This window comes from Schistocerca cancellata, chromosome 2 (genome assembly GCF_023864275.1).
Source record: "Schistocerca cancellata isolate TAMUIC-IGC-003103 chromosome 2, iqSchCanc2.1, whole genome shotgun sequence".
Taxonomy (NCBI): Eukaryota; Metazoa; Arthropoda; class Insecta; order Orthoptera; family Acrididae; genus Schistocerca; species Schistocerca cancellata.
Window position 1 is genome coordinate 1,096,113,951 of NC_064627.1, and position 12,450 is coordinate 1,096,126,400.

Consider the following 12,450-nt stretch of genomic DNA (forward strand, 5'->3'; position numbering starts at 1 on the left):
GTGGCAGAGTGGTTCTAGGCGCTAGAGTCTCTAACCGCGGGACCGCTACGGTCTCAGGTTCGAATCCTGCCTCGAGCATGGGTGTGTGTGTGTTGTCCTTAGGTTAGTTAGGCTTAAGTAGTCCTAAGTTCTAGGGGACTGATGACCTCAGAAGTTAAGTCCCATAGTGCTCAGAGCCATTTTAACCATTTTGAACTTCCGAGAAGGACCAAACAGAGTCGAATGAGAGGTCGGCACGCCTGCGGCCCGTATACACTGCACGAGTGAAGTTCGGCACGCCGAGCCGTGACCGGCCGTTGAGTTACGGGGTCCGATCTCTCTCCCGGCCGGTCAGCCGGAACAGATTACGGAAACGACTGAACGGTTGGTCAGCTCGAGTTGGTATCTTGTAAAAGATGCGAGTTCTGAAAGATTAATAATGTGAAAAACTGAACTAAGTATGTAGAAGAACTATTCAAAGAGAATCTTGCAAAATTAGTACAAACTAATCAGTTGCTTTGCGTTTATTGTTTTGAGCTTCACATGAATTGCCTTTAAGAGGAAAAATGAATCCAGTTGCTGTTTTTGTGCAGTCAGGTGACGAAACATTGTGGAAACATTTTGAAAGTTCCCCTGAAATACCACTTACATTTTTCACGGAACCCGAAATGATTTAGATTGTGAAACTAACTGTACAGTTTTATGTTTCCATATGGAGTATACCGTAGCTTGTGTGTGAGCAAGAACATTGTGTAGTTTCACATAAACCGATTTTAAAGATCGATGTTGAAGCTTGTGGCAGTGGTTCCAAAGCGCAAAATGTGGGAAATGTTAACCATACCAAATTTATAATTGAAGGAAACTAATTAACTGAGATAACAGAGCTTATGATGTTACAACAATAAATAACGTATCTGACGAGAAAAACTAAAATCTGGGAATGTAAAAACTGATTTGACTATAATTATACTGTTAGCTTTTTATATTTATATCACTGACATGGTACTAAAAGTGGACTCTAGAAACGAACAACAGAAAATAATGAGCAGATAACAATGTTCTCAAAATTACTGACTCACGAGTGTGAGATAAATGTTTGCCTGCATTTACATGAAAACCTGTGGGCGTTCCTGTAACCGATGCCAAATAAATTAATAAAAAAGAGTTACCGCTAGCTTTGCTTACAAAATTAACATGTCACACTCAATGACATTTAAATCATCTGATAAAGTGAAGTGCGGTTTTTCTCTCTCGTTGACGACCTCCAAGAAACCATTAAACATTAAGCCGGCCGGAGTGGCCGAGCGGTTCTAGGCGCTTCAGTCTGTAACCTCGGGACCGCTACGGTCGCAGCTTCGAATCCTGCCTCGGGCATGAATGTGTGTGATGTCCTTAGGTTAGTTACGTTCAAGTAGTTCTAACTTCTAGGGGACTGATGACCTCAGATGTTAAGTCCCATAGTGCTCAGAGCCATTTGAACCATTTGAACCATTAAACATTAAAGTTGAGTTGGAGCGCCCTATCTCGACAATGTTAAATTTAGTGACTTGGCTTCCCTGTATTTCAGGAACCACTGCAGCCATTAACACGAAACTTTTACAGGACATTAAACTGTAGGTTCTGAGTCTACTGAACCACAATAATTGCATTTCAGCCACTGCTTTCGGAAATACAAGTTTTTAATTACACAGTTACAATGTTGTGTACTTTTTTTGTAGTTATCCTAAATAATTGTAATTGTACATAACATTTTTTAACTATGGGACTTAACATCTGACATCATCAGTCCCGTAGAACTTAGAGCTACTTAAACCTAACCAACCTAAGGAAATCACACACATCCATGCCCGAGACCCGATTCGAACCTGCTACCGTAGCGTTCGCGCGGTTCCAGACCGTAGCGCCTAGAACCGCTATGCCACAACGGCCGGCTGTAACTGTACATAACATTATGTTCTTCTTTTAGTTCAGTAGACTCAGGATATGTATGTTATTACTCCCTGAAAATTTGAATATTCTACTCGAAGTTGTTTCTGAGCTTTAGGGAAAAATACAACAGAAAATGTAAATTTTCAGGGACAGGTTCTGAAGTTTCAACAGACTCACTTAATATATACTCAATTTTTTTTTATTTTCAGTCACTCAGAAGCATCTTCTTGATCTTTTTCCAAGTTTTTTCTTCTTTTCTTCTTTCTGGATTTCTTAGTGGCCAACTGTGTTGCATACTCTGCTTCATCAATGCGAACCTTGTCCATCCGCTCAAGTTCTCTGATGCAGTTTGCTCCAGGATTAATTCCCATATGCTGTAGCATTTTCACCCTACCAATGTTGCCATCATTAAAAGCAATAACGGCATCACTGACCCCCACTTTAGTGTCTTCATTCCAACAAAAACAATTCTTGGTAAGCGAGTCCATATAAGATTTTTGAACGACTCGTTGGGATTTTTAGTCTGCCATGCAGACACTTCTTCAGTAATTCAGGATTTGCCAGGTCTCTTTAAATAGGTTTTATGATATCCATGACGGCCGCTGGGATGCAATGTTTATGGCTGTATGAACCGTTTGAGTACTTGGCATTGCGGTAATTGCATCATGAATCAGGTCCAGGAGGGCAAACGTGGTGTACTGGTTTTTAATCAGTTGACAGTCTGTGGAAGAAGGTAGCCCATACTGCCTGCTTCATTTTCAACAAATCCTCAGTATCATTTCTAATGGCCATCCCATAATACTGCTGTAGTTCATCAATGATTTTGTCTGTCAGCCTGCCTCTTATGGTTTTATCATCAGAAAGTTTCTTGTCTCTCAAACTTTGTTTCAACTTCCTCAACCTGGTGCCCATCCTCTTCTGGACATGACCAACACATTCCAGTTTTGTGATAATCTCCTCACCATAAGGCTGAGCGGCTACTACACTCTTATAAGCTTTTGAGTCTCCCTCACCTAAGAACTTAGTGTAACACATTCCCCTTTCATTCACAGATCGACTAAAAATTTCAATAGCTGCAGAGGCCTCCATGCCACAACTTGTTCCTTCATAATTTCTGTCACAGTTATGCCCTTCTTCATTCCCTGATATACACTTATAACAATGTTTCGTTAAAATTTGGAAATCTATTACCTTTCCAGTATCCACACTGGTCACTGTAGCAACAGAATTCTTAGAACTGTAGCCGCAGTTCTGCCAAGTGCCATCAAAAGCTACTGGTATGTCAGTCATACCATCATTTATTTCAACAGCTTCGTTTGCAGCACCCTTAATTGACTCACATGCAACATATTCAACAGCAGTTCGAATAAATCCTGCATACCTGTCGATTTTACAAGGTGGGCGTGGCTTATTCATCACGACACACACTGTTTCTGCTGCAGTGTGTCCTTTGCCAATAGCTCTCAATCAATAAAACCACCTAACATTTACTTCAAAATAATAATCTTTACACTTACCAGAATTCCAAAATGAATGAGTATATTTACATCTGCCATGAATGGCATTAATGATAAGTTTCCTGGCTAGTCCATTTGATACCTCACTGTCATCATGTAAACTAACTGGCCCTCCACATATTTTACAACACACACTTTCACCTAACACCCTTGTTAGGATGTGTAAATCTGTCAGAATATAACATAACGTACCGTTTACATCACTTCCGTTCTGAGAAAACTGTGTATCACAACGTTTCATTTTAATCTTCGAAGCACTAATGGGTGTTTCTCTAGGGACTGATGAGTTTGCCAGTATTTCATTGTCTCTAACTTCACACACCACAAGTTGAACTCATTGTTTCCGTTTTTCAAAAATGTGTTACAATGAAACACACGTTTCTTAAAAACACTTCGTTTTGGCGTTGTACTTTACTTTTTGAGAGATTTACCAATCTATTCGTCACTTTTACTGGGAAAAACGTTAGCACTCCGACATACAACGCGTGTTTATACTATGAAATGATACAATACTGTTTTTGACAGTGCTGCCAATACAGCACGTAATTTAATCTTTACAACACAGCAATCCACAGCCTTCTATATAAAAAATTAGTGAATTTATTAGATCTTGAAGTAATGCATGTAAACCTCTCTGGTGGACACAACCTTGACAAAGCACTGTCCGTGCAGGTGGAGAGGCTTGCGTATCTGCGTGAAGCTGAGGGCTATGCTGGAGATAGAAGATCTACTGCCGCAAAGGCCTCAGCTGATGGATCAGACGTTCCATCTTCCCTATCCACTCCTAGTCCTTACCCAATTGCCCTTCCCAACCGAAGGTGTGATGCGATCTGTGCCGAGGGGTGCATGGCACATGGGAAGATGTGTCGCAAACGGATCCTCAGGGATACCGTAGCCTTACACCGTGCGTGGTATTTGTGGTGTGGACTGCGTAGATGCCCAAATCTCGTGAGACCAATATGGACACACTAAAGAAAATAAATTAAAACAAACTGAGAGGCAAACTGAGACCTCAGACACCCAAACATCGGGGTCAGGACGAATGGAACACAGCCCCACTACTGAATCAGGGACTAGACCTAAGTCAGAAGTGGGAAATGTAACCAAGAAGTTGGACCACGTCAAGATTAAAGCCTTGTCAAGGACCCAGAGGTGGAAACTACTCAGGGATCAGAGAAAAAAAAGAAGGGAAAGAATGGCTTTCTAAAGACAGATGGGGGTGTTTAAAGGGGCTTGAGCCTAAGACCCCCAAGAAAAAATGGTCTCAGTTGAAGGGGATATGCAGACCCCCCACAATGTCTAAGACAGGCAGCAAGAGGATAAGGGACGACTCTAAGACTTCCTCCTCCCTGGAAACCAAGCTCAGAAAAATCTGAGGCAAGAAATAGGGAAACAAACCTATAGTACTGAAGTCTCGGTTTTTAAGATGACAGTTATCTAGGAAGGATATCCACTGGTAGCCATCACCTCGCAGTGGGAGGAACTTGTACAGATGGCCCTCTTTGAAAAAAATTGGGGGGGGGGGGCGCTGTCCAGTACCCAACTTCAGGAGGGTCTATCTAGATTGTGGTGCCCTTCATTTTTGTCTGCGTGGGGGTGCACACGGTGGAATGGCTTGAGGACAAGGTGCCCATGATAACCCCATGGGAATATGCGAAGCTGCTGGTCAAGACGGCAGCTTAGCTTCTTAAGACCGCAAAGACATCAATATGGGTACCAAAGATCCTTAGGGATGTCTCCCTTAAGACTCTGTTCTTCTGTCAAAGAAGACTGGGGAGTGATCAACCAGAAGGTTGGCGGTAGAGGTCGGAGAGAAGTCCCTGAAGACGATGCGAGAGCAAGACCTCAAATTGTTTTTAGGGTTCTCTCTCAGGGTTATCAAACACCTCAAAGGCAATGATGGCAGCAAGATGGAGACTGGAGGTGCTGCAGATTAATCTTATATAAAGCGGGCATATCGGGCGTCGGTGGCACTTAAGTTAAGCTGATTTATGCTAGAAATCTAAGAAACTCCAGAACATGCATCTATGGAAGAAATGGAATTTATTTCATGCCAATGGTGGATTTCTGCTCCTGGGACGAAGTGACCATTAGAATGCAGCAATGTGAGGAAGGTATCACGAGGGAAATTATTTTGGCCTCAGAATACCTTCATTATGAAGACAGTTTTCCTCCTCCTTTGGAGGTGAGGAGACTGGTAGAAGCTTACCATCGGCAAGGTGACCAGCTGTTGGTAGGATGTGACGCCAATGACCACAACCTAGTGTGGGGCAGCAAGGACACCAACAGTAGAGGTGAGTTCCTTCTTGAATTTCTTTTAGCTAACAATTTGGAGGTCCTGAATAGGGGCAATGAACCTACATCCAGGAATAGCAAAATGGAAGAAGTAACTGACATAACCTGTGGTTCCATGATGGTGGGCAGCTATGTCAAACAATGGCATGCGGACTGCATGTACATTAAATTCAATGTTGAAATGGGAAACAGACTGGGAGACATAAAGGAGGGACCTTGACTTAGGCTTATCGGAAATTAAAACCTCGATAAGGAATCCAGTAGAGTTTGAGGAAGTAGCAGAGGCTGTTATTCTGCCATGGTGCCTCATATCAGGACAACTGCACGATCACCAAGAATGCACAAATGGGAGTGTGCCATGGCGAAGTAATAGCTTGGAAACGCAAAGAAGACACTCACAAAGACTGTTTAACCTTGCGAGACATAAAGGAAAATGGGCAAAATATTGTGAGGCCCTTGTCAACTACAGCCTTGCAATCAAACAAGCTTAGGAGGCATTCTGGAAGGCATTCTGTGAGGAAGTGGAGAGCACAGCTGCTCAAGCCAGACTTCACAGAATACCGACCAATCCAGGAGGTACACTGAGGAAGGAGGATGGGGAATATACAAAGACAGTGTATGAGATACTGCAACCGCTCCTCAAAACTCTCTTTCCTCAATATGCTCTGCTGGACAACACAGACCAGAATGTGATCCCAGAGGGACAATGGTTCTCAGGCACTCGAAGAGAGGACTGCGAATCAGCCAAGGATTGTGTGGACTTCAGTAAAATCCAATGGGTGGTGGGAACATTCGAACCGTTCCAGTCACCTGGCCCAGATGGAATCTTTCCAGCTCTCCTGCAACAGGCAAGAGAGAATATCATAAAAGTCCTATGCAGGTTATTCAGGGTTAGCCTAGCAGTAGGAATCATTCCCAATGCTTGCAGGGCAGTGAAGGTTGTCTTCATTCCAAAGCCAGGGAGAATTGATCTTACCAAGGCCAAGGGAATGAGCCCAATCAGTCTGTCCTCCTCCATTTTCAAAACATTGGAAAAACTGGTCAATACGCATATCAACTAGGTAAACCATGTGAGACAGCTCTCCATCAACTCGTTGGGAGGATGGAGAAAGCAGTTAACTTCCAAGAAATAGCCCTTTGCATTTTCCTAGATATCTAGGGGGCCTTCAGTAGATGACCTTCGATTCCATGGTAAGGGCAGCAGAGGTGCATGACCTAGGGACCACTATATGTAGGTGGACCAGGGACGCGCATAGTGGAAGGAAGGTAGAGGCCAGGAGCAGCGACTTATAAAAAATATTAGGGGGGGGGGGGCATACTGGGGGTCTTGTCCCGGGAAATTTTCTCAATTTTAGATGAAAAATAGTGAGTTTTAAAGTTTTTTTTAAGCATGTTAGAGTCATATGATCAACTTTGGAACCCCGAAAACTGGACTCTCGATAACTCGACACTCCGGAAAACTCGACAATCCTGACACATTTTTTGGCTTTGAAAAAAGAAACAAAACATAAACACGCATGGTATTTTCGTAAAAGGCTAATTTAATTTACAGTAATAATCACGCTTATAGACTATTACAGAGCAGTGAATATATAGCTCTGAAAACCCTGAAATTATATTTAAATAAATCCTAAGCTATCATTAAAAGAATAAAACATAAAATATTGCTGTCGCACAGTACTAGCACTTTGATTAATAACTGAAATAGCTAATTTAAGCTTACTTTGAATAAGGCTCAGGGTTCATTAAATAAAAACAATATCTCAAAGTTAATGCTTTAACACAGTTAATAAAGTTAATACAATATGCCTAATACTTTCAGTCAAAAAGTATATAAATAGTGGGTTTTCATTGGGTCTTACACCCTACAAATATTTAAGTATTTGAAAATAAATAATACAATACTATAGTAATATAGTAATAAAGTACTAAACTAGTACTAATATTTCGAAACTAAAAATTTAACGTTATGTATGTATTTAATTCTCTATTTTATAAAGATTTTTTAATGTTACTCTAAATGCCATTATTAGTCGACCGCCTGACTGGATTACTGGTTATGAAGTCGTTGATGATTGGTCGGATATCCAATTCCTCCCAAACATCTCGATGGGCATGAAGAACAGCCAAGTTGTTCAATCGCTTCTGTCCCATTGTTGATAGGAGATATGACTTCAGACGTCTAAGGGCTCTAAACGACCGTTCTGCTGTTGCTGTCGTGATTGGAACTATTTGGAGAAACTTAATGCACTTCACTACTTCGCATAACTTTTCTCCAACTGCAGGATCTTGTGTAATGTACTTTCTTACATCACATATGTTTTTTAAGACCAGTTGTTTTTTATTAGCGATATTGGCTAACATATTCAAGTGTAAGCGCAGTCTCTCAATGTCTAGGTCAGTTTTGAAAAACTGAGTTGATTTTTCCAACTTTCTTTCACCTCTGTTTACTAAAAGCATGCACTCTTGTTGAACTGCAATGACCTGTGTGAGTCCAGTTGAAGCAAACCGCTCAGTAATGCAAGATTGCACCGTTTCACAAACTTCTATGTAAAGAGCTTTGTTGTATTCCTTTGGGATTTTGAAAGTGTGCTGTGAGCTAGCTCCGTTGTTTCGTACTTTTGTGGTATACTTCGATTCCGAGGAAGTGAAGAATCATCAAATTGTCAAGGTTTTTATTTTAAACACAATTCCCAAAAGTGTTCAAAATTATCACGCCTTCCATTCTATATACAAATCAAGCCCTCATATATTTTTTTCCAGATCAGCAACACTTAGATTAGGGACTTGAATTTTTTCATTGACGTCCTCTACTGGGTTCACTGCATGGCAATAAAGACGTAAAAAGAAATACGTCTTGACTCATAACATTGACTCAAGGTAGCACACACATTTGCAATCTGCCTCTGGTTTGTCCTTTGCAGAAAATGTTTCAAAAAACTTTGGAAGTTCTTCAAAGTTTTTCAATATTCTCAAGATACTAGAAGCTCGCCTAGTCCATCAAGTCGGGCAAAGGGGTCGTAGACCAGCTTGGTCGTTGGCGCTCTCACAGCGTATGCTTCTGAAAAGTCCCATCCTTTTGTTAGATTCCCTTACGGTGTTTATTAAGTCCTTGGCTGAAGCCATAATATCCCTCATAGAGGTAAGATGGCAGAGACTGTCTGCAACTGCCAAGTCTAAACTGTAAGCGGTGCAGTGCACGTAACGTGCTTTTCTTTGTATATCCAAAACTAACTTTTTTAGTCCTTTGAAGTTACCTCTCATATTTGAGGCACCATCGTAGCACTGTCCTCTTAAGTTATCCATTGACAAATCAAGACAATCAAAAACGTCTTTTAAAATACTAAACAGAGTTTGTGATTCAGTGTTGGGGGGTCTCGTATAAGCCAATAAAGTCTTTGTTGATGATTAGGGAATCGTCGACAGTACGAATACAGGATGACACTTGTTCGTGAATCGAAGATCACTTGTTTCATCAACGATAATAGAAAAACAGATTTTTAGCATCTGCCTCCTTGCAGGTTTAGCAAAAAATTTTTTCGGTAGATGCTCCATATTCTAGACATGTATAATTAATCAACCAATACTTCTGAAATGATCTTCCCTTACTGGATTGTCCACGTTTCGGCTGTGAACAGTTATCGCCTGACGATGATGAAGCAATTGACGACACAATAATTGTTGGAGGTTGACCTGCAGTATCATCAACTTCTAAGCGCCCCTTTTTGGTAACAAATTTATCCATTGCAAACTTAATTCACAATACACTAAGAGTCTAAAGTAAACGAATAAAATATAGTCATGTAAAATAGTCCACTAGACACTAAAGTCAGCACACTAAACACGTCTGCAGCATGCACTGAACGAAACTATCCACATTGAATGACTGCAACTACGTCGTAATGTCTCGAAGCATCAAGGCGACATGAGGAGGAGAATTCCAGGTGCTTCTGTTCCAGTCCTTTTGATGTCTCCGCAGCCGCAGCGCTGGTCCGCCGGCGCCAGACTTTATCCGATGGTCCGCGCACCGGGACAAATTCCAAGTGTGCTCGCAGCAACGTAACACTATCATGATTCACACCACTCATTTTCAGTTAATCTGCTTACTACTATAATAATTATTTGTTTTAACTCGTTACTGAATGTATTGTAAAAGGTAACTATCGTCAAACAAGGAAAATAAAAAATTACAACATAATTATGTGATTTTACAATGCATAATATAACTAATAATTTTCGTAAATTATTGTGGGTGGGGGGGTGGGGGGGTGGGGGGGTGGTGGGTGGTGTGTGGGGGGTGGTGGGTGGGGGTGGAGGGTGGGGGTTGGGGTGGGCTCTGGCCCCCAAACGAATTTTTGAGCGGGTTGGGGCTCCCTCAGGCCCCATGGAGTCAGCGCCTGTGGTAGAGGCTACCATGATGAATGAAAAGATGGTAATTAACACCACTAGAGGTTGCCCACAAGGAGGAGTTATGTCCCCTTTATTGTTGACTCTAGAGGTGAACGAACTGATTGAGAAACTAAATTTCAGACAATGCTTCTGCCAAGGATACGCAGATGACCTTGTCATAGTGATACTTGGCAAATTTACTGACACAGTTAGAAATATAGCACAAGAAGAATTGGACATTGTGCAAGACTGGTGCATTAAACAGGATCTAAGGATTAATCCTAAGAAGACTGTTGTGGTGTCATTCACGAAAAGGCCTATCCAACACTCAAGTTGGAATCTAAAGCTCTTCGATGAAACTTTACCTGTGAAGGGGATAGTGAAATATCTAGGGATAACCTTAGATGAGAAACTAACATGGACCCCTCACATTAAGAGCATCTGCTCCAAGGTGAAAAGTACTCTAGTGAATACCAGAAGGGCTTGTGGTAAAAACTGGGGCCTAAGTCCGAGGGGTATGCACTGGATATACACCACGAGACCTAGGATTTCCTATGGAGCTGTAGTGTGCTGGAAGAAGGTAGAACTGTAACAACTACTACGGCTTCTGACATCAAATGTAACAGTTGTGGTTACTAAATGTGACACTTCTGTCACTCAATGTAACTGGGTTTTCTCTTTTGATGCTGTCAATTGTCAGGATGAGCATTCTCAAGCATTCTGTCAGGGTGAAAATATTAAATAAATAAATTTTTCTCTCTTACAAAATGTGGGCAGGGTGGGTTCTTCCTTGGCTCGGGTATGAGGTCGAATGAAACATCATTTTTACATAAGATAACTTTTATTGAAAGTTTCGTACAACTGTTATCTTACTGGACGTTCTGGTTCAGAGAGCGGCAGCCGTGTCGTTTGCGTAGCCTTCTGCTGCGGCAGCGGCGGCGGCGGCGGCGTCTGATTACGCGTAGCGGTGTGTATCTCGTGTCGCCGTCTCGCCCAGCTGACCGGAGACGCGCAGCGCGAGGTGGCCCGTTTAATTATTGCGAGCGACGTCGTGCATCGGGTGGTGATACCTTGAATGTGGCGTCTCAGTGTTTCTCTTCTCTAAGCGGCCGCGTGTGTTGTGCGTCGTCCAGCAGAGCGGCGCGGCGGGGGAAGGCCAGTGTCCCGGACTCGAACCACGGACTCCCGCTTGCCAGTCTTCGGCTGTCAGGTCTTTATCCCAGCTCACAGGTGACTGCTGAAGTGAGGCCGTCTCCTTCCCGTCCTCACGAGTCACCCGGGTATGTAAAATCAGACTTCAAAATACCTTTTAACTTCTTCTTCTGGCACTGAGGCTGCTGCTTGCTATTATATTACAGCGGCGGACTCGGTGCGTCTGTGCATGATGTAGTCTCTTCTTGCCTGACGATCTTCAGCACCGAAACTAACTCAAAACAACTGCTACGCTTCTTCTTCGTCTTCTTCGTCGCTCGTCTCCGTCTTCGTCTCTGTCTTCGCCTTCGTCTTCCTCTCGTCTTCATCTGTCGGGCCCACTGCGTCTCGCGTATTTATTCACTTCAGTTTACTGGAGGTGAACGACTTCACGGCCATTGCCTCTTCTGTCACGTTGAAAAGATTCTCGAAGATTCTTCTTAACGTCGGTCATTGGCTTTTGGAATGTAGGCGAGGGCCTTTGCTCACATATGACAACTGAGAAACACGTGAGCCGGTCAGGCGATGCCCTGACGGCTGAATCGACAGCGCCCGCTTATGTGGAACTTGCTGACTTCACGGTCATTGTCTCTGCTGTTCGGCCCGCTGTGTGCCAGTATGTAACTCTCCAAACTAAACCAAGTTTTCCATTTATATTCTAATTTCTAGTTCACTTTGATTTCACTAATTTATTTACTTAAGTACCACTCAACATTCCTCCACCCTTCGGAGAAATTCGCCCTCGAATTTACTACTCAACATTCCTCCACTCTTCACACGGAAAAAACACAAGCACTGAAAACTCTCGACTTACACATGCGTCACATTAAGTATGTTGAAAATACTGTATCACTTTATAAAAGCCCTGTGCGCTCATGAATCACATAGTTTACATAAATGGTTGTAATAAGTGTAACAAATCTTGATGAGAATGAATAAACAAAAATAGATTTTTCACTTAGAAAATTACATAGCAACACCTGTTTAATCTACACTATATTAATGCAAGAATATCTATTCTACAGTATTGTTTACTTTAACATAAGACTGTTTAGTAAAGACTGAAGTGCAATAAACAAAATTAATACACTAATGCTGAAAAGTAACCATTGAAGTACACCAGTTAAGAGTGTGGTATCCAGTTAACAGG